Source organism: Prionailurus bengalensis, chromosome C1 (genome assembly GCF_016509475.1).
Source record: "Prionailurus bengalensis isolate Pbe53 chromosome C1, Fcat_Pben_1.1_paternal_pri, whole genome shotgun sequence".
Lineage (NCBI taxonomy): Eukaryota > Metazoa > Chordata > Mammalia > Carnivora > Felidae > Prionailurus > Prionailurus bengalensis.
In genome coordinates this window covers 200,557,516-200,566,416 of record NC_057345.1, presented here as the reverse complement: position 1 = coordinate 200,566,416, position 8,901 = coordinate 200,557,516, and positions in this window count along the sequence as shown.

Genomic DNA, 8,901 nt, shown 5'->3' with positions numbered 1-8,901 from the left:
TGATACCCGCTAGAAAAACATAAAGGAAGTGAAGTAGGGTCACAAGTGTTCCTCAGACAAGCTTCTCATGGACTTGTGATGTGAATTGTAAAAAGCACAGCAGAACAAAAAGAGTGAATTTCATACAATAATTCTGAGATACTTAGGGCACAAGTCAACACCAATTAGCCCAGAGTAAGTACAGAAAAATAGGGGAATAGGAATTCTGTTTGAGTAGAACAGTGTTGACATGGAGTGCATTCCAAAGGCAGCAGCTAGAGTGAGTTTGGGACTTGGAAGTGTTGTGGAGCTCAAAGGCATGAAGATCTTAAGACTTCAGAGTATGCCAGGCTTCTGAGTGAGGCAGCAGAGGTCACTGTGGGGCTCAGAATCAGAGCCTGGATGCCATATTGTAGCCAATGGCACTGGGTTTGTGAGTAAATGTCAACCACAGCCTGTAGACTTCCACAGGGGAGCAGGCAGAAGAGACACCAGGTCTGATGTCTGGTAGATGTGTAGATGCACTGATGTGCTGGTATATGTTGAACAGCTGGCTTTTGAGTATAGGTCTGACACATATGTTAGTTGATACAGGTGTTAAATTCATGAGTTAGACAAAAGTAACTTGTTTGCCAATGATGTGGGTGAATTGTTTGCTGAATAAGTTTTGAATATTGGAAGAATCAAATTTTTTGTGCTTCTTCACAATATAAAAGCTGTGGACTTGACATAGTAATCTGCATTATTAGCATCTTCTTCATCTAAGTATAAAAAACAAGCAAAACAATATATCAAACCCTAATTTGTAGCATTGGCCAATATCCATGGTGTAAATACTTGTAAAAATTCTCACCATGGTTGATTTCAAACTACCAAGGAACATGGAGTCAGCAAGAAATATGCAAAAACGCACTGCTATATACTATAGCATTTCCACCGTAGAGATGAAAAAATGTCAATCACATCAAGAGGATAGATAATAAAAGAAAGGTGGTAAAGTACTTAGGAGGTGATGAGTTTTTAATATTTACTACCTTTGCTTTAAGAAATAATATATTTAATTCTAAGCTTACACAATATGGTTGATTATTTATTTGTTTGTTTTTGAGAGAGAGAGAGAGAGAGAAAGAGAGACAGAGTAGGTGCATGAGAGCAAGGCATGAGAGCACAAGCAGGGGAGGTTCAGAGGAAAAGGGAGAGAGAGAGTACTAAGCAGGCTTCATGCTTAGCACGGAACCTAACTTGGGGCTCAATCTTGTGACCATGAAATCATAACGTGAGCTGAAATCAAGAGTCTAACGCTCAACTGACTGAACCACTCAGACACCCCTACAATATGGTTTTTAATAGTGGCTATGTTTAACAAGCAGCTAATAAAATTTCTGCAGGGTTAATATTGGCTCTTGCAGGCCAATACAAGCTAGCTATCACACGCCACTCATAGATGGCAAACTATATAAATATAGGCTATTATTCATAATGTGACTTAATTTTTATTCTCAGGCTCAAAGTGCTCTGAAAAGGCAAGTTTAAAAAAAATGCTTCAGTCCTTTAATTTTACTCTGCTTGCTTTGATTGCACTGGGGCTTTTCTTTGAATATCTAAGCAACAGATTTCCAAATCTCTCTTAAGGTACATAAATGAGCAGATAATAATCTCAACCATTATTTGTTGTTTCCTGCTAGCTTTCCTCTCAAGAAGGTGACTATTCACTGATGACTCCTCAAATTCTAGGAGTTCTTTATTGCATTCAGCTAGGTAGTATCTATAATCACTACTGTCTAATATGTATTAGGTTGAGCCAGATGGAATCACTGTTATCCAACCATTTTTGACCTAGAAAAAACAGTAATTTCATACGCCTCACTCGAATATCTTTGCTCCAGTCAAACCGGTGCCGATGTTCCCTGTCATTTGTGTCTGTGTTCACGCGATTTTTCCCATCAGAAATAATCTTTCTCCTCCCTCCTACTACTTCAAACCTCTCATCTTCCGAGACTTATCTCCTACTTTCACCTCTCCCACAAACGTAGCTATGATCACTCAAATCTTCATTAAGCAATTTTAAGCATTCTCTCCCCTGACCTTTTGTGATACTTCTATGTACACCACATAATTGAACACAATTATGATCTGTCTCATATTATTTGTATTGTTTCTCACATTAGTCTTGTCTGTAACTAGACAGTCAATTCTCTGAGGGGAGAAACTATAAGTTTAAGCTTCTTCTGTAGCCTTTCAATGAATAATTGTGCTGAAAATCAATATGTCCTCCGGTATTTCAACTGATTTGGACTTAACATCCTTCAAAGTTGACCTTAATTAAACCTAGGTTTATGTAGGTGGTTAAAAGTTGAACTTTAGAGTTAGGTAGACTTGGGTCTATTTCCTTGCCCTTTCAATTATAAGATGTATGCCCTTGGGATAGTTACTAACAATATGAAGCCCCATTTGTTCCTCTGTCAAATGGAGAGATAATGATGTCAACACTGTTGGGTGATGTTAGGGCTATAGACTCTTTTTTGGAAATTTAATATAAATGCAATGTATTTTTAATATTTTGAGTGATTCCAGGAAAGGTAAGATTATCATTGTGTAATTCTGGGTTAAGAATGAAAAGTATTGTTATAGTTATTTTAAAGGTAATGCTTTTTGGTTGGACTCAACTTCCCAAGCTTCCAAACTGATACCTAAAAATGGCATAGATAGATGTATAGATAGGTAGGTACATAGATAGATAGATAGATAGATAGATTTCGGGGGAGTGAGGGGCACAGACATTTTTAAAAGTTGAAACACACTGGATTCCTGTCTAGTTGAGTACACAGGATGATATTATGTCTCTTATTACCTAAGAATAAAACTCTCATCATTATATCATTCTTGAACCTGGAGTTTTTTCTTTTGCTTTGATTTTGGAGAGAGAGTAGGCAAGCAGGGAGAGGGGCAGAGTGAGAGAGAGAGAGAGAGAGAGAGAGAGAGAATCCCAAGCAGGCTCCCTGCCCTGTAAGGCTCCGGATGCTGGGCTTGATCCCACGACTCTGGGGTCATGACCTGAGCCTGAAATCAAGAAACCAACACTCAACTGACTGAGCCACCCAGGCACCCCAAACATTGAGGCTTTTGTACAGTAATAAGTGCCAGCATTTATTAAGAATTTACTATGTTCTAAGGACTTTACTAAGTGTATTAGCTTATTGTATTCATACAACAGCAATAAAATATTTTCTATTATCCTTACTTCACAGATGAAAAAATATCTAATCTATCTTTTGCTATAGTGAGAAAAGTAACTAAATGAAGGGATTTGCAAAAATATGAGGAGAGATTTAATGAACTATCTCTCACAGAGAGTGACTTTACAACAGTAACTAAATTTTAATTCAGCTTTCTAAAACTCTAGAATGTATTGCTGAAGGGCTATTAAGGGTTATTACCAATACTAGTAAAGTGAATCCAATATGAACAAGGCATAATTTCTAAAGCAGTATATATAGATGGAAAAAAATAAAACTTTGTAATGACCATTGCTTTCAGGGATAATAGTATATAGTCATTCACTCATTTATTCTTCTTTTTATTGAACACATACTGTATACGAGGCATACTTAAACATACTAGTTACCTCTTACTTGTCCATTGAAAGAAATTTAAATTATTGTATGGATGTTGATTAAGCTGATTACAAAATTTTGAAACACAATGGAACCCAAACTAAGGCCAATGCTCATTTCCTAAATGAACATTTTATGTGCAAACAAACAGCTGCTGGAATTCAACAGAATTTAAAACAAGCTGTTTGTAAATTTTACTGACAGCTGTTTTTGGTGATTTTTGTCAACAGAATTTTCCTGCTTTGCATCGCAGCATTTTTTTTATTATCATGTCCCCTCGAAGAATAACTTGCTTGCTTTAATCACGTTTACAGAGATTTATGACTTGATGCTTATTCAGTGGTAGAGCTTCTCAACACAAAATGTCAGTGAGCCTGTTATAAATTGCTTCTGGCATTCCTACTCTATCTTTTATTTGGCTGGGAGTATTTCCACCTGAAAGTGATAAATTCCTGCTATAACCACTTTATGTGCTTCAGTAATTACACTGTACAGAAAAAGGGGGTTTCTACTGAGGTGTCTCCTTAAAAATAGCAAGCAATAAAAGGCAGTGGAATGGGCTGAACTCTGAAGTCTATTGAACAAAAAACAATGACCAGTGAAATATCTGTGTCAGGCTAAATTTGATAAATGGTCAGGAAATACAGAAGATACCAAAACCTTTAAAACCACTGCTATAGGGACACATTAATGCAACTATGTCCTTAGACTAGTTACTTTTGAGCCTGTGACAGAAATTTGGCAGATGCCCACAAGAATGGAGTTAACACTCTTTCAAACACCATCTCAGAATATCTAGATGCTTCTAGAGACTTGGGTAATTTTTCAGTAAATGTCAAGGTCTATGTGACGTTCAGACTCTGTCCTTAAGTGCAAGTCTGAGACGGCAGCATGTCAGAAAAGTTTGGTATAATCCATTGCAGCCAATAACTCGATCATATGCACAATTGTGCCAATCAAGAAGAGATCCACATGGGTCATGATGGCATGTATGAGTGGTGGGTCCTGATTAGTTTTGGCCACACTTTTTTGTTTGGTTCATATAAGCTATCTATAGCAAACAGAACAAAGTTACTGTTTTTAATTGCTGAGGATGTTTTGCTCTTAGAGGATGAACAAAATGTTGTAAACAATTTCCAACTTAATAGAACAAACACTATAAAGATTTTTTTATTATCTAGTACTAACATCATTCCATGGATGGTGTTAGAAATCCAGTGGACACTTCATTTGAGATGATACTGAAAGAGATTAGGATCGTTAAACAAAATTCAAGCTTCCTTTCAGAGTTATTGAGTCATATTTGCAAAGCAATTACTCTAGCAAGCATCTTTGATCCAACAGTCATGAAATAAGTGGCTCCTTCTTACTCAGAATATGCACTTTCTTAAGAGAATTTAAATTTTTAATTGTTTATTTATTTTTGAGAGAGAGAGAGAGAGAGAGAGAGAGTGAGAGAGAACATGACCAGGGGAGGGGCAGAGAGAGAGGTAGACACAATCCAAAAGCAGGCTCCAGTCAAAAGCAGTCAAAAGCAGGCTCCAGGCTGACAGCACAGAACCAGATTCGGGGCTTGAACCAACAAACCGCAAGATCAAGACCTGAGCCGAAGCTGGACGCTTCACCGACTGAGCCACCCAGGCACCCCTCTTAAGAGGATTTTAAAGCAAGTATAACTGGCTTAGTGCAGCTCAACAATGCCAGAACTAGTCCTATAATTGGGAAAATGTATTCAATGCCTATTGTGAATTAAGCTTGGTGTATTATTAAAGCTCAGTCCAGTCCATCATGAAGGGATTTCCATTGGTTGAGCTACACTACTGGTTTAGAACATTTTCACAATTTGTAATTCCTTTCTCACCACAACCCTACCAGTGTGAGGTTGGGAGATGTCAATCCTAAATTTAGAAGAGATGAAACTAAGTTCCAAAATAGGTTAACACAACGGGCCCCTGGGTACAATCGTAGGAAATGGCAGGACTTGGTTTATAACCCAGTTTTGCTTCACTCCAGAGCTCTATGCACTTAATCATTATGCCACATTGGATTCCAGAAAAAATAGCACAGAGCTTATGACTTTAACTTAGGTTAAGAGCATTTTCATGCTGGAAGGCCAGGTGAGTCAAATGTAGAGAGCACAGACCACACTCCTGGATGCTGTGGAGGTTTGTTCCATTCAAGTGTTCCTTATCGATTGTTCTCAAACTGCATTTTTTGCAGGGACAGGGGGGAGGGTCTAGGTTTCATAGAGGTCCTTGCAAACCAAATTTATATCTGAAAAAGACAATGCACTCAAAAGAGTCAAAGCAGTTGATTCCACCGTGTGACACCATAATTAAAAGTCAGAGAAGAATTTGGGTACATGCTGAATTTGTGAGGTAGCTTCGCATTCCACGGGAGGAGAGCCTTGGCATTATGTCTGTCCCATTTTGCTTGTTAAATATGTTTATCCAAGTGCATAGGAGGGAGATTTACTATGTGAAATCCTTCACAACACAACAGAATAAAGAAATTAGCATTTAGACAGTTTGTTTTCAACAAACTGTTATATTGAGCCTGAAGATCAGGAAAGAGACCAGACCGAGATGCCTTTGGAGTATAAACAGCACTACAGATGGTAATCAATGCAGTTAGGAAGGGCATGAAGAGAGAAGGATATACAAACAGGCTAAAGCAAACCAATTTGTCTGCCTCACAATGCCCGTAGGAACCAAATGTTACACTGGGTGGGCTGAATAATTTTGGAAGAGTCTAAGGTACTGCTTAGCTGGAAGAGAACAGACTAGGAGCAAAATGGAGCAAAGAACCTAAACTCTGATGTACTCGGGAGGTCCTTGCAGGGACACAAAAATGGAATTAAGACATTTTAGTCCCTTTTAAACGGAGACAGGATATTGCTAATACACTAAGCTAAGGCTTTACCAAGACCCCATAGATGGAATGGATTTTCCTGGGAAGTTTTTCTCTGGAAGCAGAGTTACAGGATCTTAGGCATTCTTGGTGTACCTCATCCTGGATTGGCCCATCTTTTGTACACATAAATGCACATGGGAGAAAGGACTGGCTTTTATTTTTTATGTTTAAATTTTTTTTTAATGTTTATTTATTATTAAGAGACAGAACGTGAACAGGGGAGGGGCAAAGAGAGAGGGAGACACAGAATCAGAAGCAGGCTCCAGGCTCTGAGCTATCAGCACACTGCCTGATGAGGGGCTCGAACTCACAAACCGCAAGATCATGACCTGAGCCGAAGTCAGACACTTAATCGACTGAGCCACCCAGGCACCCCTAAAGGACTAGCTTTTAAAATTCAGGATCTAAGCCTGGGAGGAAAGGTTGATTAAAAAACACATATCCCATACCATCTCACACCTGTCAGAATAGCTAAAATCAAAAATAGAAGAAAGCATAAGTGTTGGTAAGGATGTGGAGAAAAAGAAATTCTCATGCACTGTTGGTGGGAATGCAAACTGGTGCAGTCACTGTGGAATACAGTATGAAGTTTTCCCAAAAAATTAAAAACAGAATTATCATATGATCCAGTAAGTCCACTACAGGATATTTAACCCAAAGAGTACCAAAACACTAATTAGAAAAGATATATGTACACCTATGTTTATTGCTGCATTATTTGCAGTTGCCAAAATAGCCAAGTGTCCATCCATAGATGAATGTATAAAGAAGATTGATCTATCATCTATCTATCTACATTTCTATCTCTATCTACACACACACACATACACACACACACACATACACACACACACACACAGTATAATACTACTCAGCCATAAAAAAAAAATGAAATCTTGCCATTTGCAACAGCATGGATCAATCTAGAGGGTATGATGCTAAGTGAAATAAGTAAGTCAGAGAAAGATAACAGCATATGATTTTAGTCATATGCAGAATTTAAGAAACAGAACAAACGAACACAGAAAAAAAGAGAGAAACTGAGAAATAGTCTTATTAATAGAGAACTGGTGGTTATCAGAGGGGAGGTGGGTGGGTGAAATAAATGAACGAGATTAAGAGTACACTAATTGTGATGAGCATTGAATAATATGTAGAATTGTTGAATCACTATATTGCACATCTGGAACTAATGTAACACTGTGCTAATTATACTGGAATTAAAAAGGAAAGGTAGGGGGCGTCTGGGTGGCTCAGTCGCTTAAGCATCCGACTTCGGCTCAGGTCATGACCTCATGGTCTATGAGTTTGAGCCCCACGTGGGGCTCTGTGCTGACAGCTCAGAGCCTGGAGCCTGCTTCCGATCCTGTGTCTCCCTCTCTCTCTGACCCTCTCCCGTTCTGTCTCTCTCTGTCTCAAAAATAAATAAACATTAAAAAAAAATTTTAAAGGAAAGGTAAAGTGGGGTGCCTGGGTAGCTCAGTTGGTTGAGCGTCTGAGTCTTAATTTTGGCTCAGGTCATGATCCCAGCATCCTGGGATTGAGCCCTGAGTCAGGCTCTGTGCTGAGTGTGGAGCCTGCTTGGGATTCTCTCCTGTCTCCCTCTGCCCCTCTTTTCTGCTTGTGTGCTCTCTCTTTAAAAAAAAAAATTTTGGGGGGAGCACCTGGGCAGCTCAGTCGGTTAAGCGGCCTACTTCAGTTCAGGTCAGGATCTTGCAGTCTGTGAGTTCAAGCCCCACATCGGGCTCTGTGATGACAGCTCAAATCCTGGAGCCTGCTTTGGATTCTGTGCCTGCCCCTCCTCTGCTTGCACTCTGTCTCTGTCTCTTAAAAATAATGACAGAGCAGCACCAGAGGAAGGCAATGGAAGGGGAAGCTGCAGATGAGAGAGTAACCTTGCTTATTCTCTTGATGAGTTTACTACGGCTGCCATCAACCAGCTGCTGAGAATTTCATGAGATGTAGCAAGAGGTGATGGGGCAATGGCAGAGGGAAAGAAGAGGAAACTAACAGCAGGAAAACCTCACTGCCCCTGCACCACAACTCATTTAACAGCACTGTACAGATAGTTCAGTAACAACTGTTTGGTCCAAAGTGTGAAATTTGCATTTACTCTGCTCAGTTACATTATGTCCTAATTACAAAAGCATCTGATAAAAATATTCAGTGTTATTCTGTGGTAAGTAAACCATTAACAGTACTGGTTATGTATGTCTCCCTCTCTCTCGCTCAAAAATAAGTAAACATTTTTTTAAAAAGTACTGGTTATATATGTAATCATCTTCATATTACCTACCATATATTGAGCACTTACGATGTAGGTGATTTTACATTTATCTCATATAATAATCCTCCAGATCTACAAAATAAATATTCCCACTTTACAGATAGGGAA